At 38.8% G+C, this 9,996-nt stretch overlaps 1 long non-coding RNA gene across 2 annotated transcripts; it reads left to right on the top strand.

The window, feature by feature from the left end:
• Window positions 1-4,104: 4,104 nt before the first annotated feature.
• On the top strand, window positions 4,105-9,315 carry LOC131543312 (uncharacterized). 2 transcript variants are annotated; one of them, XR_009271880.1, is made up of 4 exons: window positions 4,105-4,261; window positions 4,665-4,709; window positions 4,833-4,988; window positions 6,137-9,315. It is a non-coding gene; the product is annotated as an uncharacterized LOC131543312 (long non-coding RNA). The 2 variants fall into 2 exon arrangements; XR_009271879.1 differs by lacking the exon at window positions 6,137-9,315 and having other exon boundaries at window positions 4,106-4,261; window positions 4,833-5,319.
• The last annotated feature ends 681 nt before the right edge of the window (window positions 9,316-9,996 follow it).

Raw genomic sequence — 9,996 nt, 5'->3', positions numbered from 1 at the left:
ACATAAAAATAAACATGAAAATGATTTTTGTGCCTCTGTAGAACCCTCACAGCAGTGGCACCTTTGATGTGTACTCCTTGATCTGTTTGGCCCATGGTGTCATATCCCCCTGTGATGTACGGGATTAATTAGGCGGAACGGGTATTTATCCGTTAAAATCATAATACTAATTTACCCAATGCACTGTGGTGCCTCTGTGGGTGGCGGTGGTGGCTCAAAGTTTTTTTTTTTTTTTCCTTCTTGCTTGAGAAGGTGCTCAGCCTCACATGTGTCAGACTAATGCTTTCCATACAAAACACAGAAAACCCAAATTACTGGCTCTGATCAATTCGACTCACTGCTCTGATGGTGCACTCTTCCTGTTTTGTTTTGTATAGTCTATGGATTAAACCAAGATAAAAAAAATAAAAATCATGCTAAAAAATATTTACAAATGTGTAAGTAGTACTAATGAATTTAATAATATATTTATAAAATTAAGTATAAATAATTATATTGTTTTATGTTATTGTATTATATTAAATTGATATACTACTAATAATGAATAATTATGTAATATGTAAGTAGTCCTATGCAATTAAATCTTCAAAAGAATGCTTTTATCAGTTGATGTATATGATGTGGTAGCTAATTTGAGCTTAAATTTCTTATTTGAGACACTCTTTGCCTATTTGTCATTGATATAGAAAGAAAATAAATATTTTAAAAGAATACTAAATTTATATATATATATATATATATATATATATTTCTGATTAGATAGGTTAAAGCCATAGACGCAAATTTTACTTTTATTATTTTTTTAGACACTCTTTGCCTATTTGTCATTGATTATGGCAAATGTGTTATTCACCGAGGTGCCCATCAGACCAGATTCTCCCGTTTACACTCATCTCATTAAATTATGTATTAATGAATTACGACAGCTATGACTTGTCTTGCAAACACACGTGTCTCTGCTGTCTCCTTCTGTCTCTCTCCCTTTCACACACACGCTCTCACTCTCTCACCTCGAACACACGCAGCACAAACAAACGCACCTACACTACCTCTCACACACTCCCGCGCACAACCCTGTCAACACACCCTCCCGCCCAGCGCCTTCTCCATCGAACCTTGTTTCTTTGTGCTAAACCAAATATAGAGTATATTGTCCATCTGTGTACAATGGGCCAGTGTGGAGCCTGCGGTTCTCTGGACTGAATGTAGCCTGTTCTCCGGCCCTGGGCTGTGAATGCTATCGCCGCGCTGCAGCATACGGACCGCGCACTATTCCCACACCCAGACGCACCGCTCTGGGGGATAAGACCGGCACAATTGATAGAACGTGTATTCTTTTCCATGGGTTCCCACCAGCGTGCCCGTTTCCGGGGCCTTATCAAAGAACAAACGCCTTTGAAAAGCAGGGTAAACAAAGCACCAGGAGGCATTGTTGCCCACACTTTGACAGGAGTAATCAGGCTTTTCCATCAGCCTACATTTGGAGTCTGTCCGGGGCCCCACCCAGCGGCTCGAGGGGTTGAGATCCAGATGCTTTCACACCTCTACGTGCTTCGAGGTGTCTATAGTGGGCAGATATATCGCACGAGTGCCAGTGGTCTTTCATTCTGTCTCGCTCACTCCCCGTTGAGCAGGAGCAGCACGTCGACACTTAGAACGTTCCTTATGGGCCAAATCTTTTCTAAGGCTATTTCTTTCTTTATTTCACAATTTTCAATTGCTGTGGAAATATATGCACTAAAGTGTGTGTGTGCTTGTGAGTAAGTGTCCCCTTCCCTTAGATATCGACTCTCTCAAATGTGCTCATTGTCATATACATGACTGTCTCCTATGAGGTCAGAGATATTTTATTGATATTATTTTTATGCTTTATGCACACTTTATTGCATAAAATATACATACTGTTTACGCTTTAATCCACAATCAGTGTTTAAAAATATTAATAAATGATGTTTTCCTTGCATTTGGAGAATATTTAGATTTTTTTGGAAAATAAAAATATTTTGAATAATTATTTGCAACAGAAAAAAAATATTTCATGCACTATTAAATTTTAAATTATATTTCCATCATTTATTCATGTTTTTTATATATATATTTTCTATTAAAGTTTGCTGTGTGTGTGACAAATACAGCAAAGCATTTCAACAAGCTGTATGAGCTCACCTTTGGGACTTAGAGCCACAGTATAGTGCCATCTACTGGAAAAGAACTACCCTGCACCTCATATAAGCACCTTCTGTCAGGGATTTGTGAACAGAGCCGGAATAATTTAGAATACAGTTACACAGTTTAAACAAGGTGACAACCTTAAATTAAATGACAGTTACAAAAAAACAAAAACAAAAAAAAACAATATTATTACTATTTGTTTTCTCCTCAGAACACACCGAAGGTTAGTTTATTCCAGTTTATGTTTTTTTTTTTTAATTAAGTGCTGCAATCAGAATAATGTTCTCAAAAACATATTCATACACACTGTCAGCTTCCATGCAAATATACAAGTATGAAACATGGCCCGCTGAAACATGCAGGGAGTCATTTTCCATTATTTCCCATCCTATATCTGTGATTACATTTGCATAAATTCTCAACTATTGTAAATAATTGACTTTTCTTGAATAACACCCTGTCCGGCTTTATTTGGAAATGAAATGCATTTGCATTTGCATTGAAATATCCACCATAATTGGACAACCTAAAAGCATGTGCGATACATTATGTCAGAATCAGCTAATTAATATATCTAGCAAAGGCTGTTTTGCAGTTATGATTCTTTTGTCACATAAGCAAGTTGCGCTGCGCACAACACGGCAAGACCTCTGCCTGACTTTATGATTTTTCGCTGAATATAAAACACATATTTGTAACACTTGCCTCATCTGCCCGTTTGAGTGAAGAGGCGCAAATCTAGTCTGAGATGGAGCAGGGGAGAGAGATGTTTCCTCCAGTGGCGGATGCGATGAGAGATGGATGGGGAAGTGGAATTGCGCGTATGTGCCCCCTTCTCTCCATCTGACGCGGAGGGCAATCATGATTACTCACGGAGTGACAGTTTAAGAAAAACCCTGTCCTCTTGTCTCAGCCTGCTTTAAAAATACTCTTCATTATTTGCAACCACTTTCAGTTTTAATAGCACCAACACCATTGCCAAACCATATTTCTTTCTTCGGGGTCAGCAATGATAATTTAGATGAGGCCGAGGCACGTCAAAGCAGACGGCATGTTTTTAGAGGAATGGAGAAATACGCAGTGTGCTGTACGTGTGTGAATTAGATGCTGCTACTTGTCTGTCTGATTATATTCCCTCCTGGAAATGTTAAATGGGAACTGTATTAGTGTGTATTTATCTCATGGCTTTTCTTTAGGTAGTTAGAACAAGTTCTTGTGTATTTATTATTTTTGTGATTATTATATTTATACACAAATTTTACATTTCAAGCTCCTGGAACTTGACTGTATAAGTGATCTTCACCGGTTCTCCACATCAAAACCTATTCTCGTTTGAAATCCGTTGTGCGTTTTAATATTTGAAGGATGGAACCTTGGACGTCAATAAATTACTTATAATTGGCTTTCATGTTTACGGCGGCGGTTTTCTTAGATTCCTGCGTTATTGTGTGCCATTATGCATTCTGCTCAGCATTATGGATTTTTCTGTAAGCTTCGTTTGCGCAGCGGCAGAGACGCAGAGTAAAACCGAACACAAACCCCATTTAGCATTGTGCTTGGTGATTCCTGATGGACCCGTGTGTCCAGTGAGCTCTCCGTAGGGCTGCTTTCTATTCCAACTGCCTGAAGGCTGTTTTCCATAGCCATATTAATGAGAACGTCTCCACATCTACCGTCCAGCGCTGCAGCGAGGAAGGGGATGGGTCTTGGTGTGTGTGTGTGTGTGGGTGTGTGGGTGTACGGTCCTATTTGCACTATACCTATACTAATCTCACAGCCTTGATCAGGGTACAGTAAATAAACCCCCAAGGCCTCTATTGATCAGCCTTGAATTTGTTTTTCTCCGAACGTGGCATCTAGTTAGTTATTACAGATGTTACTCTGCGTCAATGAATTATTTCATCAAAACAGGTATGCTGCATTAACTATTTATTTAGAAGTAAACTCTCTTTCAGAGCGAAGTGTCCAGGTTGCACACACAAAAGAGTGTGTGTACGTGGCAGCGCTCAGTGGAGGTCGTGGGTCAATATGGACCTTGTTGGATGCCGAGCCCCGATGGTGTTCTCCGCGCTGAGCCGGGATTGTAGCAGTAGGTTACAAACTTCAATCTCTGCAAAAGCAGTGTGCTTTCATTATTTATGGGCCGCAACAACATGGGGGGCGGAAGAATGAGGTGTCAGGAGCAAGGGGCTTATACGTCTTGTTTTGTAACAGGTATAGTAGTGTAATGGTAGTAATGTACAGGCATGCATGTTCAAGAAACTGCACTTTACACCCCGTCATGTATGATCCTGTATTTTTATGTCATGTATATCATGTAGGCTTGTTATACTGTGCAGAATATATGCTTTGATGAAAAATTGATCATATGCTGCATGCTTTTGTTCAATACATGAAGATGAAGTAAGACAAAAGAGGTATCATAAGGAAAACAAAACAGTAGGAAATTTGATTTGATGTCTATTAATCTCTTTCACTCTCTGTTTTGTTAGTCTGCATTGTTCAGATGCCACCCCAGAGGCTTTCTGCTCTCTCAGGTTTGTGGGTTGTGTAATGGATGTTCCACTTGTTTGTTAATTGCTTCAGTGTCCCTGAGCACAAAGGAAAGGTTAAATGATGCTATAAATGATGCTAATGTTGTGTACGTGGATCTGTTACAGTATGGAGGAAGTCTCTCTCCCTGTCTCTTGCTTACTCCATCTCCATTTCCCTGTCTTGACAAGATGTGCTGTCCCATCACCCCTGCTGGGAGCGATCAAAACATAGAAGCAGACTTCAGGAGGAGCCCAGGCTGTGATTCTTACCCCACGGTTCTGGTGTGTAAATGGCCGACCTTTTCATAAAGAGGGTCATACACATCTACACCATTTCAATGAGAAGCCATCATGGCTGTCATTTTTACTACAGGACGTATGGTTTTCAGACTCTCTGACTGATATTGTGTCCTCCAGAAAGACATGATCCAAAAAGGAAAGGAGGTTGGGATTGTTTGTGTAATCGGGGCGGTTGAAAATTAAGAGAGTTCGCAAAAAAGATGTTGGTGAACAAGGCATGAAAATTACATAGCTGCATTGCATTACACTAATATGATAAATGTTTTTATTCAGTCCACATTTTTATTACTAAGTATATCCTTCAGTGACAGATCAGCCAAAAAAAAAAAATATATATATATATATATATATATATATATATATATATATATATATATATATATTGTGCTATATGTGTACAATTTTGGCTACACTGTAAAAGTGATAAGTTGACTTAACTTAAACCCATTGCCTTAAAATTATTTACATAATATTTAAAAAAAAAATAAATAAAATAAAAGTTAAATGAACATGACAATTCAATTAACTTATTTTTTTAATTATCATTTACTTAAAAATTTTAAGGCAACGGGTTTCATCAATTTTTTTAAGTTAAGTCAACTTATCACTTTTTACAGTGTACACTACTTTGTATGCACTGCTTTTCATATAGAAACATGTTCTGTTAAAAGTTCTCATTTCTGAACATTAGTTTCCTCAAATCAAACCTTAGATTTCATATTGAAAAGTGTGTGTGATTTATGGTTTTCTTTATACACTTTATGATTGTGACAAGCAACAACTTTTTCATTTCTCAAGCATTTTACTTTTTCCTTTAAGAACCGAATCATTGACTAATTTAATATTATATCAGATGATTCTGAATCATAGTCTAGGACAGTAATAGAAGATGGTTCAGAATTTATTATCAAATGTATACAAAAATCATAATTATTACTTTGACGATTTTATCCTTTTTATATCCTGTGACTGATTTTTCTCTTTTCTTGTAATTGTAACAATATTAATTCTTCTGCTGCAATTCCTAACTAACTGAATAACAAGTTATTAAACTAATGCAGATTCTAATGCTGTATTTGATTTAAAAATACAAAAATAGATTTAAACTGTTTACTGTTTATGTCTGACAGCCAGGACCGATATAAAATCACATCACGTCAACCATTCATTCTCCCACCACCTTCTGAGAAAAATCCAGAGGAGTCCCAGTCAGCAAACCTCAGAAAAATCTGACTAATTCAAACCAAACGCACTGCCTCAACATTATAAGACTTCCAGCAAGTAAAAAATGTGTCATAAAAAGCTGAAAGACTCTTGTTAAAGACTAATAAACGAGGGAAGCCTACTGTATTAGTGAGTTATCTTGGATCTTGTGGATGTATTCTCTTAAATTCTTTGTTATTAATGCCAGGCTTCCTCAGATTTACAAGAGGCTGTCAATACAAGTTAAACCTAATGGTGATCAGAGACTCTTTCTGTAAGTATTGTTAAATGTTACTATGGACAAGTGTACCTGTCTTGCTCCTTCAAAAACTTGTGGTTTAAATAAGGAAAAAGCTGTTTTTCCTTCCATTTTTTCCTTTGACTGGACTGCTGAGTTCAGCCAGGATAAATGTCGTGATTGAATTAGTGAAACCATACACTCACTAACCCAAGTGCTTATGGCTGATTCTGACCACACACCCAAGACTGGCCAAAGAGTCTGTTCATTCTGCCCAGTGTAACTGTTTTCACTGGAAAATTCACTGGCACATCGCACATGTTTGAATAACACTAGCAGTTTCAAAAATTTGTGTTCATAGCAAAATTGAAAAGGCTGTAAAGACGATTAGATTCAATATTTAACATCCTGAGGTGCTATTCCGGGCAACGCTTAGAAACACAGAGGGGGAAAAAATGAAAAAGGACAGAGCCAGAGGACCCCCGCCCCTCTTTTAGATGTTTTACAATAGCGGCTTATTCAAATCCCAAAAATTACATTTTTCAAGCGCCTTTCATGGCTCTGGCTTTGTTATTGCTTTAACATGGGTATCAGAGGCCTATGTTTATTCAACCCTCAATTACCAAAGGCTCAGCCGGCAGGCCTTTAATTGATTGCTTTAATTGATTGGTCGGGGGTAACCATGGCTGAAAAGCAGTTTATCTTAATCAGTTGAGAGGAAATGTAGAGTGGGGCTTGATTTCCTCCAGCTGATCAACCCTGTGTGGGCTGAAAAGGGGGGAGCTACTACTGAGGAGAGACAGAAAGAGATAGAGGGAGTCAGGATGGATATAGGTGGAGGTGGACCTGGATGGGACATGATGAGGACAGGGATCAAAATCTTGAATTCAAGCTGCTTTCAGTACTGAACTTAGTACAAATACAGGGAATGTTTACACAACAACAAAGTACTAAAAAATTAAAAAGTTTTGTCTACAGAAGACAAATTACGTCAACGTTGTCACACGGATCCAAAAACACTGTATTATGGATGCCAGGCAAGTAGCTGGCAATGTCGTTTTGTAAAGAAATGCAATGTGTATTACGTCATCATTTTCTCAAATTAGCGTTTCTGTAGTTTACACAGACATGATAACTTTGAAAGTGAAACACAGGGTTTGCTTTTTCAGGCCCCCAAAACGCAGTTGTTGTGGGAATGAATGGCCAAGACGAAAAAAATAAAAAAATGTTTTGGTTGAAAACAGTGTTGTGTAAATGTACCCATAGCGATTGAATGACTGTCGAGAGTCAAAGCATTTTTACTGTGTGAATGTTAAACATTTCTGAAATGTACTTTTTCTTGTACAAGTGGTACAGTGACCAAATACGCTTCCCATGCTACACAGTAGAGGTCTTCACGGGTCCACTTGGATCCGAAAACCCGAGACCCGAGCGGGTTCGGGTCCAAAACTTCTACGAGTGCCTCGGACACGGGTCAGGTTCAGTATTAGCAGCCTCAGGTCTCGGGTAATTAAAATAAATGTGCTTTTCCCAAATGGACACGATTAGACCCGAATTCTTTTAAACTTTCCCGGATGCGTAGCCTACTTGTGCATTCATGTTAAGTTCATTTTTGAGAAACGCACGTAAAAAAGGAACATACGTTTGTAACCTCAGAAATCCATCTTGATGATCTTGATGAGATCCATCAGGAAATCCACTCACTTTATTACTCTGCGTGTCAATGCAAGGCTTTTCTTTTTTGTGTGCAGAAGCCCTTCACCGGAGATGAGGTAAATAACACTGCAGACAAAACCTATCGATTTGATTTTTATAAAACTATCACGTTTATATTTCAGATCCACTGGTTACGATTGAAAGCCAAACTCAGAAATAACATGCATCATCAGGCAGGCAAAAATATAAAGTAATAGGCTAATAAGGGGCTGCAGGCTGTGTACACGTCAATGACGTTTACGTTCGGGTCCAGTCGGGTTCGAAAATAAATGCGGTCGGGTCGGACTCGAGTCTAATTTCATCGGGTCTGTGTCGGGTCGGGTTTATCTTTTAAAAACAATTATTCATGCACGTCGGGTTCGGGTAAGAAGTGATTCGGGTCGGGTACAGATATTAGGACCCGAGAAGACCTCTTCTACACAGTATGCAAATCAAATGCATTTGACCCTGCTATCTCATAAGGCCACAAGAGTCAACAGGAGAACTGTGAGCCAGACCACTCTTTTCAAGTCTAAGTGTTAATGGTACAAAGAAAATTGCTCATCATGGCTAAATTTACACCTGAATAAATTATATTCTGAACTGCTGTTGCTACATTACAGGTCAAAAAACAAACGGGTCAAAGGACAATGCCAACATGGCAGATGTATAAAGAGTATTCTAAAGGCTATCAATGATCTTCTTTTCTTCTTCTTCCTCTCTACATCGTTACTCTGCAATGTGAATAGATGGAGGTCAGCTCAGAAATATTTCACGCTCTTCCTCACCAGATAATGACCCAAACCTGACCCTTATTGTTGAGGTGGAATTGCTCAAGTGGTTTCCAGGCTTTTAACCAACGTCTGAAAAAGAAGTTCGTTGAATGGAATTACAAAATTGACCTCTAAAATGTCTGGCCCCCACATAAACTTCATTGACGTCTCCTTGCCTTTTAGCCTGTACTGCACGTTACAGCACCACTGTAAGAATGGAGAGAGGATAATAGCCTGATGGATCCTTGGATGGCCAAGTATAAATTAAACTAATCGTCCGGGCTCTGTTCTTTATCAGTCCTTACACACTGCCGGTCATTTGAGCTCAGAGATTTTCCAGACTCACTGTAACTTATGACAAAGCCAGAGTGTTTTCCCATGATCTCCTGCCATTGTGCTCGCTGAAGAGATTCTCAGATTTAATAAAATAACATGTTTCACTTCTCTGTTGTCACTCGTTTTGTTTGGAGCAGAAACAGATTTCCAAGTGAACTTGGCTGGAAGTCAAGAGAATGTTGTGTCAGACTCCGATATGGTTTAGATAGTTTTGCATGAGGCTTTCAACCTTGAATGATAATTCAACGAAATGGCGGTCATAGAAAAAAAAGCATGTCCGAAATAACATTGTGCTCATTTATTTCCTCATGGATAACTTCAAGAAAAGGCCTGGCTGAAAATACGATAACCTTGTAGTTCAGGGCCGCTGCAAGTCTCTGTGTAAAAGATTGTGCGTTATTGACGCTGAAGAATGAATCGGTCCTCTAGTAGGCAGTAGTCTGTCCTCTGTACACAGCTCAGCGCTGGCACGGCACACCATGAACACAGGCAGCTTAAGAGCTTTGTGCGAGATCTCAGCCTGAGGGCTTTGTGTTAAAAGTTAGAACTCACAAAGCCTTTCTAAGCTTCCAGAGCGTGTTTAACTCAATGCAGCAGCACAGAGGCACATGCAGATACCTATATGTGTGTGTGTGTGTGTGTGCGCATTTGTTAAAGTGAGAGCCCAGGAAGGGGTTTAAATAGGATCTATTGTATGAACCACCGATTTTTCAGGTCTTCATAAAGCTTTGTATTAATGATTGGC

This window comes from Onychostoma macrolepis, chromosome 07 (assembly GCF_012432095.1).
Source record: "Onychostoma macrolepis isolate SWU-2019 chromosome 07, ASM1243209v1, whole genome shotgun sequence".
In the NCBI taxonomy this organism is placed as follows: Eukaryota; Metazoa; Chordata; class Actinopteri; order Cypriniformes; family Cyprinidae; genus Onychostoma; species Onychostoma macrolepis.
This window is presented reverse-complemented; position numbering and strand designations above follow the sequence as displayed.